This window comes from Triturus cristatus, chromosome 9, assembly GCF_964204655.1.
Source record: "Triturus cristatus chromosome 9, aTriCri1.1, whole genome shotgun sequence".
NCBI lineage: Eukaryota > Metazoa > Chordata > Amphibia > Caudata > Salamandridae > Triturus > Triturus cristatus.
The window spans coordinates 679499145-679519891 of record NC_140592.1 but is presented as its reverse complement, the minus strand read 5'-3'; the positions used below and the strand labels follow the sequence as shown (position 1 = coordinate 679519891).

Here is a 20747-nt window from a genome sequence, read left to right as displayed (position 1 = left end):
CTCCACTTTGACTTACTGTCTAGTGTTATTTGTTTAAAAAACACAAAGGCACTTGCGTGGTGTGATAATGTTGGTCATATCTGCCTTTGCGATACCTTGAGGTGCGATAATCCAATGGTGGCAAATATCAGGCTATAAAAGAGATGTGTCCGTGTGGCGAGGAGTCATATCATTACACCACCGAAGAATTATCACGCGGTCCTGGTAAACCTTTATCGCGTTGGCTCATCTACTTACGCACATCGCTTCGGACCCGCCCGCTTTTCCTCAGGCGGAGCCCAGCTGGCTCTCGGTGGTCCCTCAGCCTCCTATTCCCACAAGTACCCGCCCTCTCCGCGTGGGCCTTCGCACGTACACAAGAGGCGGGCTGTCGGGTTAGAAAGGCAACTACGTCCTGTATCTTACGCACTTATCGTCACTGCATTAAACCCCGTACGCGCCAGTTAGAGCTGCGCGCGTGACAGCTCGGAGTTTAAATGAGCGTGGGCTGCCCGGCCGTCACTCACACAACTGCCAGAAGAGTGCGCGCGCCGTCTCCCTCAAACGCCGCACAAGAGCATGATGCTGGCTGTTACCTACCGTCCCCTTGACTGTGTCTCACCGGGTCACTGTAGCTGATCAGCACCCAGGCGGATGCCGGGGTCGGCGAGCTGCCAAGGGTAATGAGACTCTATATAAATCATCGTCGCGGAATATAGCGTGCAGGCTAATGCGGCTCTATATAAATCATTGGCGCAGAATACAGCGTGCAGGCCCAGCCCCGTGTCTGGGGGGAGTTTAATAAAAATCGCAGACAGTGGACTTCAAGGTCGGCTCTGAAAGACACCGCTCTTTCAAGATAAAATAAAACAAGCTGCATACGCGAAGCCACAATTTCGTTGCTATGACAACGAAAGCTTCGCAAGATGGCGTCGGACTGTCCACAGTCCGTACGGACACGCGCATGCTGTTTGCTATGGACAAATGGCAAGAGCAGCCATGTTTGTCCATGCAGACGCGTGCATGAAAGCCCTGGGCAGAATTGATGCCAAAAGGTACTCGCAATAGCGAGAGCATCGCATGCGCTGTTTTTGCCAGGCGAAACCTAGAAAGCCAGAAGGAGGTGAAAGAAAGAAAATATGAAAGAAATTATCAAGATAAGCAATTGTGCTGAATACCATAGGTTGTGTCACTTCTTATCCCTCTTAGTAACTTACTAATATCAATAGTGCTTCAACATCTGGTCAGGGGAACTATGTAAACTGCAGCACAATACACTGCAGGGAATAAGCATGGATGTGTGTGACAGGGATGTGAGAAAAGCACAGCTGATCACTGGGTTTTAAGGAGGCCAAGTACCTCAACTCACTTCCTGGCCCATAGAAAGCACCGTGCCACAACACACACAAACAGGATTTGACAGGCACCCATTTTCGTTATGAAATGAAGCAGAATGAGTAAGCCCCCTTAAGCTACTGCACAGGTGAAAGAAAGTCATAGCTGGAAGCTGCCTGGAGCACTTTTCGTTCAATTCATTGGGAATCTGGGCATCTCATGTTCAAGCTGCATCCCTCACCAGTCCTATCAGCTCAGCTGATTGTAAACAGAATCATTGGAGCTATCAGTATGACATCACGGGGGGGGGCATAAACACCGTGTCTGGTTCAAATTCTCTGTAGTGTTGTGAATGACACTGGGAGCAGGATCTTGCTAAATTGCCACAGCACCCCTGAAAAGAGACTTGCAAAAATAAGTTCAGTGTTTTAGGAATGTATGTATAAAACCATAAAGGGACTGTCCAGCTATCCTTTCAAGGCACGAAATGCATGCTTCATAATTAAAGTGAATTGTGTTACTAATGGCTAGCTTGTTTTAAATACACACTGGCTAGTTACAGCAGGCTGTAAACGACAGTGCTTAATAAAGGGCACAAACTGCCTGCTGACAATGGGTATGCGATTGCTGTTAAAACAGTGTCTGAAACCAGCTTTTAACAGCGCTATGCACTCTGGGACGGGAGGTTTTGAATTTAGCATTATAAAAGTGTTGGGCTAACCATCCCAGCATTTAAGAGTATAGATAGCACGGTACATTGAGTAGTTGTTGTTATTAACAAAATATTCTACCCACATTTTTTTGATGCATCGGCTTGCTCTTGGGGCCAAAAGAGACCACTAGCTCATCTCTGCCCCTCACTTCTTTGATGTTGACGTTTTGCCGCCAATATACTGCATTGAGCGCATAGTAGAATGTGTATCACGACCACTCACGCTCGAAACCATTAAGCGACATGAAGATTATGAGGCTGAGCTCCAGTTTAGTAAGAGACAACCTGTGGAAGAAACGTTTCACGCCGTGCGATTCAATTTCATAATATCAAATTCTTTCAACAGGAAGGGCAGACGCAGATACTCCGTTTTTCATCGCAACCAAATCCCCTTCCCCGTGCCATTAATGTGTGTACATTACCTCTGTAATCCTGCCTACCAAAGAGACAAGTAAAACAAGCACGGTACCTCAAAGTCAGTAGCGTGTTTATTTTCGGATCGCGCTTTCACTTGCTAAAATAAACACGCGGCTGACTTTGTTTCCTGTCACTAATTATTGCCCCGTACTTGTATGGCACAGCGCCGGGCATGGTCATCGCCAAGTTCTCCCATGGGAAAAACATTGATTAAAGTGCTTACCAGCAGCCATTACAAGCGGCCATGGACAGTGCTGCAAATGAGAAAAAAATTGTGCTTCGTGTCCTTTAAAGGAAAGAGTGTAAATCCGCCCGTAAACAATCCAATCCCGGTGACAACAAGCCGCGATTGACATGCCTTGCATGCAATCATTGCACTGCCTTCGGCATAATTTGTGACGCCAAACGACGTGCACGAATAAAAGCTGAAGGCTGAGCTGGGACGAGGCTTCTGGAATCGTATCGATTCCAAGAAGCCTCGTAAGACGAGAGCAGCGCATGCGCTGCTTACGTCACGAGACCTAAAAAAGGAGCAACCCATAACAAGCATTTACAATGCAATGGTCTCGGCATTGTTAAAGTTAGAGCTATTGGCACTGCTCATGACATTATTTTTGTTTATGTTTTTGTTTTTAAAACATTTAAAGAAACGGCATTGTTATTTACAATGTCAATAGCTTAATCACTCTCAAATGCGAGACCTATTGCATTTGCACCCACACACAGAGCCACCCACACAAAGCCACACACACACAAAGCTACCCACACACACAAAGCTACCCACCCACACACAGAGCCACCCACACAAAGCTATCCACCCACACACACAGAGCCACCCACACAAAGCTAGCCACCCACACACACAGAGAGCCACCCACACACACACACACACACACACACAGAGCCACACACACACAGAGCCACACACACACAGAGCCACACACACACAGAGCCACACACACACACAGAGCCACACACACACACAGAGCCACACACACACACAGAGCCACACACACACAGGGCCACACACACACACACAGGGACACACACACACACAGGGCCACACACACACACACACACACACACAGGGCCACACACACACACACACACACACACACAGGGCCACACACACACACACACACACACACAGGGCCACACACACACACACACACACACACACACACAGAGCCACACACACAGAGCCACACACACAGAGCCACACACACAGAGCCACACACCCTTATACAAGAATAGGCAAGGTGCAGGTAATGCAGGTGGAGTGAATTTACATGCGCAGGCACTTAGACAGTGCAGGCAGTTAGAGTGCAGGTGTAGTGGTGCTGCATACAGTATAGATGACCATTGTACAGGGAGAGCGCGCAAACTGCTGCTGCCTGCGGAGATGCTCCGGATAGGAGGGGTCCAGTGTTCGGGTGCATGCAGGAAGGCATAGTGAACCCATATATAAGAAGGAGCACAGAGTGCTCGCATAGTGTTGCATATGCATGGGGCACAGTGAAGCTCTGGATAGACAAGGAACATCAGTTCAGGCACATGGATGTTATATGTTGTCGTGCATGGGTCCATGAGGCTGCACGATGATCTGTCATCGATATTCTAGCAGAATACATTCGACTGTCAAGGTCACTTAAATAATCTACATGCAAAGAAGCACAAATAATGTCTAAGTAAACTGGGTGGTAGAGAAGAGACCTTTGTTTGCAACAATGTATGGGATTATAAGAATAATATACTGCAGACTGCTGACTGGTGCTTACTCTGTGGTGATAGTTTCTGCATGTAAAAATTATGCAATGTTGCTTTATAAAAGTACTTTTTTTACATAGGCTGGGAGGATGCGGTGCAGGTAAACGGCTGCTACCTGCAGGGAGGCACATGGCATGTCTATTGTGCACTGGTCTAGTTGCCGGACTACAAATAAATGGGTATACCTCCTAGCCCATAACAATCTATCCAGATTGAAACATACACGGAGGAGCTGCGGGTAACATCCGACCATAAGGATATATGGGCCCCTCTAACAGCCTATCTGCTGACAGAAGGGGAGAACACTTAAGAGAAACAGTGAACGTGCTCACACTAACACGAGCCATTTAGTACAATGCATCAGTGTTGTACTCTACTCCTATATCTATTACATGGTAGCTTTCTGTTCACATGTCACTCATATTCCTTATTTCCTAGTGTCACTGATCCATGTTGCAAGTATTCTTAAGCTAATAAAAAGAAATTAAAGTCCTGATTTTTGGACGGTGGAGTGGTTCACCTTGTGTAAGGGTATGCTCATATCTGGTGTACAGAGATATATTGGAGGGTTTGACAACTCAGTGGTCAGTCCCTGAAGCCTAACACTGGCTGTAAATCCAGAGCTCAGCCCCTCTAGTCCTGGCTGTAAATCCAGAGCTCAGCCCCTTTAGTTTTGAGTGCATGCCCAGCCCTCAGCCCCACTAGTTGTGAGTGCATCCCCAGCCCTCAGCCCCTCTAGTTTTGAGTGCATATCCAGCCCTCAGCCCCTCTAGTTTTGAGTGCATGCCCAGCCCTCAGCCCCTCGTTTTGAGTGTATGCCCAGAGCTCAGCCCCTCTAGTTTGGAGTGTATCCCTGCGGCTCAGCCCCTCTAGTTTTGAGTGCATGCCCAGCCCTCAGCCCCTGTTGTTTTGGGTGTATGCCAAGAACTTCAATGCGCCTTGGCTCAGAGAGGAGGGAGAGTAAACGGGGTGAAATAAGTTTTCCTTCGACAGGCCGCGAGGCGTGTATAACAGGCTTCTCAAGTTCAGACTCCATGCGCGAACAGCTCACCATTCCGAGTTTTCCTTTGCATTCTGGAACTTGTAGTTCTGAAGTTTTGAATGTACAAAAAAGGAGGGCACTCGTTCTTCGTTGATGACATTTTTGATGTTTAAGCAACCAATTGGCACTGTGAATTGTTTGCATTATTCCAATCAAAATATCTTGAACTGAAACTGGTCTAAAGAGGATACAAGTCCCAATATGGTAAGAAAAACCTGACCTGGATGAAGCACTCGCTCAGTGCTTAGGAAAACTCAAGCGCTTTGGTTTACAATGACTGAGGGGAAAGCAAGAGACGGCGCCATTGATTAAGTGAGCTGGGTTTAGTGGACGGACACAATACCGGCCCCTGTGCAAACATGAGCCCGGACCCCAGCAAGCATTGGCAAAGCCAATCGGTCCTGCATATAGGAGAGCTTCTGGCGTTGCCACTTTTTCTTGCCATGTTGGACAGCAGCGCAGGAGAGAGGCCACCCCTGGGTGCCAGAGGTCGGGCGCTGGCTGCCTATCCTGGATAGATCTGACCCAGGGTTCCCGGGGCCAGATCCCTGGCCGTTCCACCGAGGAGGGCGCAGAACTCTGCCCCTGCCTCTCCAGGAATTCTGGGAAATCCTCTCCATTTCCCTCTCCCTCCCTCACACCGGGTGTCACAACATCTTCCAGTGGCCACAATTCTCCAGACCGTGAGGTTTGAGGGACCGTGTGCTGATCGTTGTGACACTTCTAGTGAACGACGGACGCTCTCCAGAGACAGGGGGAGCTAGGGCGCGAGGAGTGAAAGGGAAAGGGTCAAGGAGTGAGAGGAGAAGGAAGGGCAGAGTAAGAGGAGAGGGCAGGTGAGATCGATGCAAAGAGCGAGAGAGCACGGTGGACGCCATGCGGCCCGCGAAGCTTATGAGAAGGGTGGGCCCCACAGGAACCTGCGAAGGGAGGATGCAAAGAGAGAACAGGGGAGGTAGGAGGCGAACTGCCGGAGAGGAGATTCGGCATGAGAGAACAATGAGGGTCTGGGGGCTCTGCTGTGGTGAGGGGCAGAGTAACCCGCTGCCATCAGGGAGCCCTGGGTGTTTCACCCCAGGCCAGGGCCCGAGCTCTTTCACGCTGAGGGGATCGCCTGGCAGTGTTCCTCGCCACCTCTGCCAGCGGCGTTCAGAGCCCCTGAGAGAACGACTAAAATGAACTGAAAAGATAATGACATCTCAAACCCCATGGAGGGGAGCCAAGGGGAACCCTAGAAGTGTAATGCCAGGCCAGGGACCAGTGTGCCAGTCACAGCCTTCGCTGCCAGCTGAGAGCGCCACTGTCAGACTGTGAGACTGCACACCTGGCACTCTCAGGGACAGACATGAGGCATACTTGACCCAGGGTGGGCGAAAGGCAGTATTTAGGACAGAGACCTTCTGGGTGGGTAGCTCCCTCAGGGGGCTCACGGTGCCTGAAGCAGACTCCCTCACGGTGCTCGGTCTCCTCTGCCAGCTTGGTTTCAATCTCAGGCTTTGAGCCTTCACCCCCGAATCTCACGGGGCAAACTGGAGGGGGTGGGCGGAATTATGTTGGGATTTGGGGTGAAACAGAACTCTGCCATTAAAGAAGTGTGCTATTTAGCACATCCCCTCAGTCTCGCTCAATAAAAAGATGAAACAAACAAAAAAACATTCAAAGTTACAGCCACTCTACTGACGGCACAAACCTGCAGAAACGAATGAGATTCCATTCAGCGATGACGTTCGTTTGAAAGTCGTACCCTGGGCTAGGGAAACGCGCTGCAGCGATGTAAACCGATTGTGAGCCTCAACAAGCAGATCATGTCCTTCTGTGGTGGTGTATCTCTTTAAGAGCCACCATGGCTGAAAGACTCGCACGAAGCTGAGAATGTATTTTCCTGCTGACCAGATGCATTTCCTGTTCAACTTGTCGACGGTGGCGAAAAACGAGAAAGTCCTCATGGCGGAACTGCACCTCTTCAAGCAGAGGTCCAGACAGCCCGACCTGACGCACTTCCGGAAACACCATTTCTGCCAGGTAAACACGCCATGCCTCGGTGCCTGTTGATGACGCCATGAACACCACCATCTTTCTCTGAGGTCAAGCAGAAACGCCTCGGAGAAACGCAGCGTCATTTTCGGATTCGGGGGCGTGTTTTTCTTTCTCTCCTCTTCCCATTGGCTGGAATGTTTACATTCCAGAGGAGAGAAAGAAACTAAAAAACACGCCCCCAAATCCGAAAAAAGACGGGGCTTAAATGGACAGACGCCCCTCTTCTCCAATGGCTGGCCTCCGTTTAGGAAGCCAGCCAATGGAGAAGAGGGGTGGGTTCAAGCCCCACTACTAGAAAACATTAAATCTCGCGAGCGAGACTGCGCAAGCGCAGCCTTCGCTAGCCGAGACCTAAAAATGGCCCTCTTGCAACCAGTGATTTTACATGCTCTATGGGTCTACCCGAGCATGGCAGCGCAGCCCATGTAAATGGGTGCTACGCAGGCTGGGTGAGGGTGGGTTGTTCAATAAACCAAAAAAAAAAAAAAAAAAAATTCTGGTTAGACTAAGAACATAAACTAGGTAAATGGAATGCAACAAGGTAAGGGATGTGTGGTGTCTAGGGCACTTGTTGTAACCCTAAGCCCTATCCAAGCCCTAACAGACATCTACACGAAGTCATCACATGAAATTAACCGTAGCTTCGCCGTCCTTCACCTCAATACCCATGTTGGGTACTCTGGCTGGGAGGTCTATTAAATTGGTATAATTAAAGTCAGCCACTTGTCAGGAGGGGGCAGAGGCACCTAATGAACTTGGCCAATAGGCAAACCCAGCACCTTGGTCTCTCAGTGGCAAGTCGGGGGGGGGTGGTACAAGGGTAAGTACCAGTGGCCCTATTCTGCAAACCAAGAAATATACATTCCACCAGAGGAAAAAAACAAAAACACCAAGAAGTGATAGCAAACAAAACACAGAAAAAGACTGCCAAGACTGTTATTTTTAATGCTACAACAAACTATACTGTGCAATACAGTGGTGGAAGATAAGTCCACTTGGGCAACGTACAACAGAGCTCAGAGCAAACAAAGATCTAATATAAGCTTCTTAACCTTAATGTCACCTTTATTCTTATGAAGCGCTCACTCAATCAATTTTTCGCTAAGCAAGCCCTAGCAGGCATCTAAGGCTCAGATAAACAAAACTTGACTACAAGCCATATATCACTTTGGATACTGAAATTCCTATGACATGCTGGCAAGCGTAATGCTGCCAAGTGCTGTAGTTACTTAACCCCTTCAGCGCGGCGGGAATTCCCCCGCGGTGCTGAAGGGTTCGAGCGCGGGCGGGGCCATGACGGAACGGTTCCGTCATGAGCACAGCGCAACCGATGCTCATGACGGAACCGTTCCGTCATGGGCATGGAAGGGGTTAAAGCTGTTGAGAATAAATATATTTTAATTTGTTCTTCCTACTGTTGCTTTACCTTTGGTCAGCACTGTGAGAACGTGCCTCTTTTTACATGGTTAGCCCCCATGGCTTTTCCCAGGAAAACAATGTAGTTTCAATTGTAGTGCACAGGGTCCCTGCCAACCAGGTTCCTGTGCTTCTTCTCTAAACCTGTACCACGATAGGCACTTCAGAACCCCCAGTAAGTCCCTACTAAATAGTACCCTGGTACCTAGGTCATTGGGACTGAAGAGGGTGCCCCAGGGAACCCTCCCCAGGGTCACGCAAACTGCCAATACAGCCTGCATGCTTTGGTGTAGAGAAAAACAACAAAGTCGACATGGCACACTGCCTGTGTGCCATGCCAAGCAGCACTGCCTAAGGTATAGGTAAGTCACCCCTCTAGCAGGCCTTACAAGCCCCAAGTCAGGGTGTACTATGTCTCAAGTGTGGGCCTATCTGCATGAGTAGAAATGCCCATAAAATATTTAAGTCTCTTCTTGATATTGTGGGTGCCAGTGAAGCCATAGAGAGTACATGTGCTGGAAACTCGACAACGCGAGTTCCCCAGCACCATGATGGCTTTACTGAACTCAGGAGTGTTTGGTACCAAACAAGTCCTCTCAATAAACCCACACTGATAACAGTGTGGGAATTATTGAAACATGTACACAGAGGGAACCACAGAAGAGCCCTCTGAAAACCTACCAACCCTGGTGTGGTCTCAGACTGGATTTAGGCACTCTGCCGCCACCACAAGAAATGTTTCTGGTCCCCTGGGTCACCAGCCCCCGCAATCTGAGGCCAGAAACAAAGCACATCCTGCGTGGAGGTGTCACACCTCCCTCCCCAACACCCTCCCACCCCCGAGTATGAGCACAGTGTTCGAGAGGGAAGCTTCCAAGGCCTGCTGCCTTTGTTATGCCACCCCGGCAGCTGCCAGTTCAAACCCACACTTTTGATGGGAGAACCGGCGGAAAAACTTGATTAGAGTAGGAGGTGTGACCCCATTCGTCAACTCCACCCACCCCTCAAATGCAGGAGGCTAAGGGAAGCATATTTTTCAGTGCCCACAATCTTGAAGATGGTGGGACTTGTCCAATCGGGGCTATGGTCCCCCCCCCCCCCACCACAGGAGAGTGGCATAACAATGGGTGTAGACACCCCAGGCAAGGAACCCACTGGTACCTACCAGTTACTCCCCTGTAACACGCCTAAATCTAGTATTTAGGTGGCACCCCCAGTCCCTAAAATCAGATATGCAATGGCCTAAGAAGCCCAGACACCGAAGAGCCACACGAGAGAAGGACCAGTGACTCATTGAGGCAGACCTGCCGGCCTGTCTGCTGCCTTTCGCCTCTGCTACAAAAAGACAACTCGTCCTGCAGGCCCAGCGACCTCCAAAACCCTAAGAGGACAGAATGCCTTCAATAAAGACTCTAGGCTCCCTGGATCCGACGGGAAGTTATGGTGCGGGGGCTGAAGTGGGCAGAGGGTTGTGATGACTGAATATCCCTTTATGCCGACGACTATCTCGCTTCCCCATATAGATCCATACACGGGGTATTAAATATATTTACTAACTTTGGGAAGTACTCTGGGTATGCTATCAATTGGAGCAAGTCGGTATTGTTTATTCTTCGAGGCGGATTCCTCGACTTCCCCCAGGGTGCAATGTAAAGGTAGCCACGGAAGGTTTCCGATATCTGGTAATCTATATAACCTCAGATTCCCATTTTTTATGACCAAAATCGAGCTGCTCCCTTGGCCAGGCTGCGTGAAGATGTTAACCACTGGAGGTCCCTGCCCCTTTCTCTAGTGGGCCAAGCAGCTCTTTTAAAGATGCTGGCCCTTCCACGTTTTCTCTACATCCTTCCAAATTGGCCCTACTGGATCCCAGATACATATTTCTCCGGAGTGGAGAGTGAAATATGGACGTTGATATGGGACGGGGGGTCTCCTCGCATAGCACTGCGCAAACTAACAAAGGGGTGGTACGATGGGGGCATTGCCCTCCCGGACCTAAGGCTCGATTATTAGCGTCACAATTAATGGTGGTAAACCACTGGATATATCGCTTTCCTATAGATCCAGCTTATTTACTTGACAAATATCAAACTAGGAGGGAGGGGTATTTGGGGGGCGCTGTATTCCAAGGCTCGCAAAGGAAGATACTTCGGCCCCACGGCACGGACTATTGCAATTTGGCATCAGGCGAACTCCCGAGTCGGATGGTCAAATGTCCTCACAAAAGCCACGCCACTAAGGTACACCCAAAAGCTAGGACTTCTATGTCACCAGCCTGGCTTCGACAAGTGGGATATCATAGGAATTTCAACCATAGGAGACTTGGTTAAAAAAGGCTTGATCCTCAAGTTTGAGGACCTGCGAGAGAAATATGACATGGCCCTCGGAGATGCGTTTATATACAAACATATCAGACACGCCCTCATCACAGCCATACCTAACATGAATGACATACCAGAGTCAACCCCGCTGGAAGACCGGCTACTGGATGGACCACTTCTCACTAAGGCCATATCATTGACTTATAAAAAACAATGTAATAACCTGCCCAGTGCGTTCCTCAAACTCCGAGAGAAATGGCAGGCAGACATAGAACCCATTGATGATGAGGACTGGTGGTCTGCATTAATGTCCCCTAGAGAAGCAGCTATCACCCTTTGTTTTAGATTAATACAACTTAAAATCTTACACAGACCTTACTTGACCGGAGTTATCCTGGCAAAAATAGGCTCCAGAACAGACCCCCTGTGCCTCAGGGGCTGCCAGCAAGATGCAATCTTCTATCACACAATCTGGGACTGCCCAGCAGTGCGACCGATATGGGAGGGGGCCACGACTCGCATCTAGACTGCCTTGGGTATAGAGATAACCCTTACACCGCGGCTAGGTCTTCTCAACTTATGGGAGGCGACTGACCTCACGGAGGTAGAACAGCAACTGATCACACTAGGCTACACTTATGTCAAACGCGGGATAGCGAGGGGGTGAGGGTGGCGGGCGAGCCCTCTTCCCTGCTGTGGGTGAGAGAGCTTGACAAATGTATGATTGTAGAAAAGGAGGTATTTAAATCAAGAGGGTGCCGAAGAAGTGGGACAGAAAATGGGGCAAATGGAATGCCCATCGTGGCCACCTGTGTATATCCCCCACAGTGGAAATGGAAATGCAGCGCAATGGAGAGAGACAGTTAGACTCCATGATTGTAACCGTGTTACCCTCTATTCTGGCGACTAATCATTGTAAAAATACTCATAATGTTGAATGGAAGATACATGTGACCTTTGATATTGTGAAATTAATAAAAATATTTACACAAAAAAAATATATATATAAATTTCCCGTGGGCAGTGGACCTGTCCAGAAGAAACCATCTGCAAAGAAAAATAATTCTGTCCCATGGCACCGCAAACTCGCCTCCGGATCCACCTCTGTACCAGACGCCCAAAGCCCTAGTCCAAGTAGCCCACCTGTCCTGCAAATGTTCCTCAGCACTTCCTAGCCCGAGTCCACCATGGGCTGACTCTTGCCAGACTCCACCTTGATGCCTGCAGCCGCAACTTGAAGACTCCCCCTGACCGCAACCTGCCCGGTAAGAGATTTCCGACACTTAAGGACACCCCTGCAACCTAATCCCCTGGGCATTCAGGACTCAACCATCGGTGTCCCTATGTCCCCTAGCATCTCTACTTACCTGGGCAGCTGTGAGTTTTCTTCATCCGGCCTCTGCTTTTTGAGTTGTGTGCCATTAATAAGTCATTGTGTGCATAACTAAAGTCTTACACTCCTCTGTGTTAGGCCTAAGGCTGCTCGCCCACACTTCTACAAATAGAGCACTTCGGGTTTGCATTGAGCCCTGTACACTTCTGGGGCAATTTCTGGACTCTGTGCACGATATAACCACTTAGTGGTCAAGAGTTGCTTCTTCCCCACATTACTACAATACTCAAACAGATGCATACAGCATATCCCTTTGAACATAAGCATGCATTTGGACTATAGATGTGTACCAACATATGTGTATTGCTTTGTATAAAAGTGTATAATAATTATGTTTATACATATATTGATGTTTGTTAGTTCTGCTAAACAATTGTACATATTACTTATATTCATATTATTCTATATTTAACATATATATGGGTGACTGCATAAATAAGTAAATCTTATCATAACCATTTACCTACAATTGCTTCACTATTAAATTACAAATAAATTAACTTTAAGTACAGCAACACTTAAGAGTCTGAGATTATTAAATACAACATATATCTACATATATTACCATCCTATACATGTTCTAACCAACCAACAGACTATCATGTCCACCTCTCAAATTAATTTAATATTTCTCTATACTAATTCCCCACTAATCCTGTTTGGGTTCCAGAGTAGAGTACTGCCCGCTGAAAAGCTCTTCGACACCTCACCAGTGGTAGCAAGCGCTACATAAATTAAAACCCTTCCCTCTTCTGCCCCTCCACTATCCTTTTTCAACCCAAATATACTCATGTGTCCATCGCTCAAATTAATTAACTGTGTTCCTATACTAATTCCGCACTAATCTTTTTGGGATTTCAGAGTAGCGTACCACTTGCTGAAAAAACGCTTTGATGCCTCATCAGGGGTAGTAAGCGCTATATTTCTACAAGCACTGTAGAGAACATCTTACTTTTAAATAACACAAAGATACTCTATGTATCGAACTTGGAAAGTTGAAAGGCTCCAACAGCTGTACAGAAATTCAAATCTGCAGTTTACGCAGGGCATCTGCAGCATGCACTTAACATTTCTGAGCCATAGGGCCAGGTTTACTATTGACCAATTACTTTTTCCCTTTTTTCAGCCACCATTGATGGTGGACCAGTCTGCCAGTTGAGATACAAACCTGATATGCAAGCCACAGATTTCTGCAACAGGTGCATTAATTCACATAAATGTGCCTATGTCTTTCAAGCTTCAAAGACTGAACAATCGTAATTTACGCCCTATATTTACCTTAACTGGGTGAAAAGAAAAGTGTTTTAAAGTGGGTAGCAAAATTTGGTAGCTGGTAGCGTCTCAAGTCCCGTCAGGTCATATTGCTCCTGTCCTGTTTTCCAGCAATCAGATACAATAAACGCTCAATTTTTCCTACAGAGTATCAAGCCTCAAATTCTACATTGTTTTCTGGGAAACTGAGGTGAGGGTTTGGGGAAAACCAGTTGTCTGTGGTTTGTAGGAGAACCGATGTGTGGTGTTGAGAGGGGATAGAGGGCAAGAGTACTCAATGATTACAACTCCGATATTAAACCTGCCTCAGGAGACATTAATGCACCATATTGGACAAATATTAAGTTTTAGGTGGTGAACAACATACACTTTTAACTACATTAGAAGGTAAATGGTCTTAATATAACAAATATTTTAACCTAATAGTTGTAAATGCCAAAAAATGGAAATGCGATAAAAAAACAAAATGTGTTTGCATGTTAACGAGAAAATTGTTGTATTAAAAAAGTAATTGCTAGTATTGGCCCTTGTTTAAAACGGTTTTTCAGAATGCTGCTCTCCTTACAGCAGTTAAGAAATGTATGAGAAAGTTGGAAAGGCAACCCCATTTTCTCTCAATTCCTTAATTGTGGCTTCCTCAAAGTTAAAAGGTAACAATCATCAACTCCTTCATGCACCTGAAAGTTGATTGCTCAGGTGCTCCTCAGCAGCGTCATAAGCTTCCAAGGAAACCGCTGGACAGGTGTTTATTTTCAATACTTATGCGTCTTTTCCAGTATCGTCTAAATTCTTTTATCAGTTGCTTGTACAGGACTCACAAAGTAAGGGCGGCTTCAGTATGCTGGGAGGAAGGGATACACTTAAGACTGACGGCACCCTCTTGACAGAGGATAGATCGGATTTAATCGGGAAGGCAGTTTGCCAAAGAGCAAGCACAATGACTAGAGGAGCAGTTTTAGGCCGCTCAGAGTTTCAACAGGTCTGCTTGGAGACAATATCTGCCACTCGTCAAACGTTTTTATCAGACCAAACAACATATATGTTTACACAGTGTGAGCCTGGCAGCTTTGGAGCAGCAAAGCAATGTAAAGAGTGACAGGTATACGTGCTAGGCATGTGAGAAAACACAACACGCACAAGATCATTCATGTCCGATCCCACCACAGGAAAGTGTAGGAACAATTGATTAACTACCAATGTTGTTTCGTCAAGTGATATGTTTGAAGATATAGACTTTAATGATATCATCGAGGGGTGAGCAATTACCACAGGCCATCACAAAAAATCTCACCAAGATTTTTTGGTTCATTGAGAGGTGAAACATGTAAAGATTTTGTGGGGCAGGGATGTCACTGAGAGTTGCCCATGAAAGAAAACCATAGCCAGAGGTCGAACTAAGAACTAAAAGCCTGTGAAACAATAAGGTTGAACAGATTGTAGGATAAGATGAGAAGATCTGAACTGGCAATATTATTGCAATGTATTGATTCTGAGCAATAAAGCTTATGACTGAACGAAGAATTGTGTTGCATGGTGATGAATGTGGTGCTCCTCAGATACATTACAGACCTGAAAGCTAACCCTGTACTTTTATTTTTGCAGCGTATCTAGGCTGAACCTGTATGTCACTGAGGAAGCATGCGAAAATGTACGTGGGATAGATGGTCCCTTCCACTGCGGTTCAGCATCATTCCATGGATTTGGTACCTATGTGCTCTGAATGTATCTCTAACTCTAAGGGCATGCCCAGTGCAAAGCAGGACACATACTACACACAGTGATTGTTATCGTGTGTTCTGTATAGTCATGACATTGAACTTGATATCATTATTGTGGAGTTCCCTTTAACGCATTCATCAGGTGACTCCCCAATTTTTAATTATTTAACAGGGTGTTATGGGCAGGCAGACAAACAGGATCTAAATGCAACATCCCAGATCTTGAAGCAGAACCATCTTTGAGGTATGGTGTCACAACAAACTTTGTTCTCCTTTTGTCTGACTAACAGGTGAGCCTCTTCACCATCAGATATTAATATATGAAATTGGAAATAGCGTACATATGTGAGCACAAGTTACAACTGCATAGCAGGAAACAAGGGGAAACACAGACTTTTTAAAATACCATTGACGCTGCAGACCCATTAGGAACTCTGCAGCTGTTATCGGTGAGCGTAGAGCAGGATCCCAATTTTACATATGTATGTAAGATAGCTCCAAACGAGGACCATTACTCTGATTCAACCTTCACCTCACTACGAGAGCTGATTCAGTAGCATTTTTAGCCAACAGTGTAAAATAGTTCAGAGATATCACGGAGGACCAGATCATAGGAGGAGCCTTAGTCCAACATATTGAACAAGTCTTCTGATGTCCAAGAGGATGAACTTGGTTCCACTAAGGACAGAGGCTTGACAAAAGCCACAGAGGTTTGAGCTACTCAAAATGTGTTGGGAATGGGAGAAACTAGAGATCAGCCAGTAGTAAGGTAAAGTGCCTGGATGAACTTAGTGCTCCTTCATTATGTTATTAATGCATGCCTGAGCTGACGAGCTTTGGGATGCCTGGGGTGAAAACAGGCTGGCAGAGTGATAGAATGTATTGCCAAAAGCTATTTCAGAACTGTCTTCGCTCAATTTACCTGAAATGCATTAATGTAAAATGATAAATATGACTCGATGTATTAATACTTTTTCTATATAATTTCCAAGTTCTCAGCTTTCCTTGGTGGTTTGTGTTCACTGGCAATAGTGTCTTCAGCATTTCTTTCAACACCCTGCAAATTTGAAGACGCATTGTACGGTAAGCATATTTTCAAGGTTGGAAGGTCCGAATTTGTGTCTGCTCTGCCAGCTGCATGACAGACTGCTGAACGCACACTCCCGAGAAATGGGTGTAAGGTTGCACCTCTTGGAGATTTGGCAAAGATATGCTAGCTAAATATGAGCGAAACAGGAAAACGCGCCTAACTTCAAGCCACACAACATTAGATTGCATTTTACTTTACACTAAAACAACAAGCAGCAGTATACACATTATACAGCAGGAATGTCCACCCAGAGATTAACTCAAGCTTAAGTCAAATCAGCATGCCCCCACTGCACCAACTTCTTGCAGGTACAAACATACACTAGTTTTACAGACCACTTATTGCTAGTCTTGAAGATTAGTAACAATTGTAACAGAATTTATACTTAATCATTAAGTGCTAAGCTGCCTTACCAATTATATCTGCTGGTCAAGTGCATACATAGGCTGCACGATGTTTTAGATTCGGGATGTCCATTGGAAGACAGAGGTTGGGATCCATGGCAGTCTCTCAGAATTAGCAATATGTAAATTAATTTCATTTAGATCCCTAAAAGTCGGTTTGTCTTGCAAAGACTGAAAAATTCAACATGAATGTCATGGACGTGCGTTTTGTACCCTGGCTTAGAATTAAGGTAGCCGCTCCAGAAATATATATTTATTCAGCAACTTTTATGCTATAAAACTGGCAAGACATATCTGTGGAAATGGACTAGCAACACAGGTCTGTGTGCAAACAGTCGTTTAAATCATCATCAAATACTTTCCAAGGATAACGTGTCCACAACAAAGCACTCTATATCCACCCGGCCACGCCTGAATTTAAAGGACAGCATAGTAACTCCAGCTTTTTTCAGAGACCTCTTTCTAGCATGTACGTCAAACTTTTCAATCCTGCTATGCAGTAATGTACATAATGAAAAAATCTATATGTAAAAAGTAAGGATATATTTGAGCCCTTGAAGCTGTAATTCCAACATTAACTCTTTTACGACTGATAAAAATTAGTGGGATTACATTTCTAGCATTTTATAAAAACAACTTCCAAGATCCATACATATTTCTATCTGCCTTTTGTGTTGTAACATGGCATTTTACAAATATACATAAACACTTGCATACATTTAACTGAAAGAAAATGCATGTTACACTACGGCTAATATGCATATTCTTTTACGTGCCTATACTGAAAGCAAGATGCAATGTATCTTGCAACAAGTAACTGCTTATGTCTCTTCTTGCTTTTCTGGTGTCATCAAACACATTTTCTTTAGAAATCCTTTTAGATGTGGCAGAATATACAGTTGGGCTGACTCTTAGCATCCAACCGGAACACAACCGACAACAAACGTACTACTGAAGTGAAGCAATTGTATAACTTGCTAGCAAGAATTTAAATACAAGCTACTTTGTTTTGCATCTTCGAATCCCTACTTATCAACTCTATACAATTTTAACAAGGAAAACGAATACAGTAATTCTGGTCAAAACCGAACGAATGGCAAACCCACGGATCCTGCGACACTCCCTCGCCTAGTACCAGACAGCAAACAGCTGTTACAACTCCCTTATGCCTCCAATATATGTAATTCTGCAACACTCAAGGGTTGCTGTCTGTTTTACACGAGACTCTGTGCTCTTTCCAAGTCTTAACTTTTAATAAGCGCATAATATTAGCACCTTTTTTACTCGGCTTCACTTACCTAGGTCCCAACAGACGTCTCCACTCCTTCCCTACTCTGTACAATTCACCAACTGCACTACCGGAAGTACATCGGCAAATGAGACACCTCACTTCCGCTTGGGCCGGACCAAAAGGAACAGTTCGCCTGTATAGTGCTTTGTGCTTCCACGCGTCAACCTCGGGTTGGGAATTAACGATGCAGGCTTACTTTGTGTATGCCATTGGCATACGCGCCTGATGAAGAAGCCTGTCCACAGAAATGAACCACTGCCGTCACCCCTTCTTGTCTGAGCTTGGTATAGACCGGAGTGGTTTTTAGGCTGGCCCAACTCACAATAGGGGATACTGTAATTGTTACCCCTGCGTCCACGAGACACAGACGTGAAAGGCGCCGCTTATCCTTTACTTTTTATATGATGTTGCTGGCCTTGCGAGGTCCCGGGAAGACTTATGTTAAAAGTGATTATAGCTACTGCCCACTGGTTGCACCAGTGGTTGCGCCCGCATAACCTATGGGGTAGTGTTCGAGATATGCCAAATATCCAGCAAGGGGAGGGTATGTTTTTGTGCTCTGCTTCCCTTGCACCCCTCGTATTGGAGTTTATTGGACGAAGCCCGTGGCTGAAACCTATTGGATATCGGCGTATTGCTTTGTCGTGACACTACCCAATAAGAAACTTGACGCTTAGGGAGGACGCGGACCAATGAGGATTCAGACGCCACGCCGCTCAGTAAGTGACAAGGTAAACAAGAGGATACGTCACGGTGCCCACGTGAACTGTCATGGACATGAAATGAGAAACCGCCCCAAAAAATAGATTTCAGCTATTTGTGAAATAAAAAAGTGAATATTTGATAGTCAGTTATAGATTTAAAGAAACACAATATTGTGCTTCTGACACCTTCGGGTAATGTTCGCGCTATATAAAATCGCATTAATAAAATAAAATAAAATAGACGTTGACTGGATGGACCTCAGTGACCCAATGAGTGGTTTAACGTGTTTAGCCGGCTGTGGCTTTCTAGCATTGTGCGTGTTGCTTCAGTCGTCACAGGACGACAGATGTCAGTTAAATTACGTTTATTCTCCACCTATGGCAGCAAAGGCAACGCATGCCTACCTGCCAGTCCACTTCTGTTCTTCAGCTGTCAAACACAGAAACATTCCACTTATAAACCCCGTGGGAAGTTACTAGCATTGATGTAGTAGTTCCACAAATTATCCAGGACACTGTTTTCAAAGTATATATGTCCTCTTTATTATCAACCCCTCTGAATCATGACAACACAATCAGCTCCCAGCAGAAGAATGCATTAACATTCTATGTACACATACCTTTAACTAAGAGTACTTGTCTATGACCTAATACATTATACACAGAATAGTACTGCACAATTGGATAATTACTTCCAATTGCCATATATATACTACACAATTCCTTTTTCTTTTTTTTAACATACTATGACTAACCTCTTTAACATAGCCTTACCAATGTTAATAAATACATGCAACAGAAATAAATACATAGGTAATTACTTGCACACAAATTCATCAAATGTTCACTTACAAATACTTTCATGAGGAATAAATACAGGGGTGTTAGACCTGGTACCATTAGCGTGAGTCTCCCTCCCATTTTTGCGCTGTTGGCTCCTCTGTTTTGATATGTTTTTGCTGGTTAGATGCTTTGGGCACTGTGCCACTGCTATTACGTGCCACAGTGCAAGTGCTCTGTATTGTAAATTATTGTAATGGATTAGTGACTCCATGATTTCATTACAAGACCGGAGGCTACATTATGCATTAATCTTTTAATGCAGATCACAAGCAGCCGCACTACATCACAAAGAAAACAGTTCTAGAATGCAGTGAGCAGGAGATATAAAAGGCATGAGGAGCAAACAGACTTCCTCTTTTAAATGCGGCTCGCAAGCAGATAAGTAACACATCTCTTCTTGCTTATATTTAAGTAAATGTACTAATTAATATGTACCATACTTTGTATCTTGATAAGTTATCTTCTACCTATTTAATCTCCCCTTAACGATTCTAGCTTCATGGCTTTTAGCTTTGTTTTTTGTGGGGTGATCCTGGGCTTGCTCTCCCACCCTTCCCACCCTTCCCACCCCCTCCCCAACGACTTCCTATTGTGGTTATCGGTCCTCGCCCGATCTTCCCTACCTCTTCCTTATGGAAATACCTCTTGACGGGCTCTCCCCAACTCTCTCCTCGAGACGATAATAACAAGTTTAACAACCAGCGCCGGCTTCGCGTCGTCGCGCTGTTCTTTTAATGGGAGGCGGTATTAACTGCTCCTTTCCTAGATCGTTAGGAATTACAATCTTTATTCCCAAATTCATCGACGCGCTCGCTCCGTGCTCGCGAGCGAGTCTACTTCATAGAGAAAAGCACCTTAGCAATGGTGCCGTCGCGTTGCCCTGCTCACAACGGCCTTTCCTTTAATCCCTTTCTCTGGCAGCAGCTGAGCTCGAGCGAGGGTTTCAGTTACATCGCTCTCATCAGCTGCTGCCGGAGATCGCTTTATTGACTCAAAAAAAAAAAGT

At 45.8% G+C, this 20747-nt stretch overlaps 1 protein-coding gene across 2 annotated transcripts in view; it reads right to left on the bottom strand.

Moving 5' to 3' along the window:
• Positions 1-18778, bottom strand: part of SYVN1 (synoviolin 1) — a 255107-nt gene extending 236329 nt beyond the window's left edge. Inside the window, exon 1 of one of the 2 annotated variants that reach the window (XM_085625760.1) lies at positions 18202-18778. The gene's annotated coding sequence lies outside the window, so the exon portion shown is untranslated. Of the gene's footprint in view, positions 1-16912; positions 17075-18201 lie in introns of those variants that run through there. The other variant, XM_085625761.1, reaches the window with a different exon arrangement.
• Positions 18779-20747: the final 1969 nt, after the last annotated feature.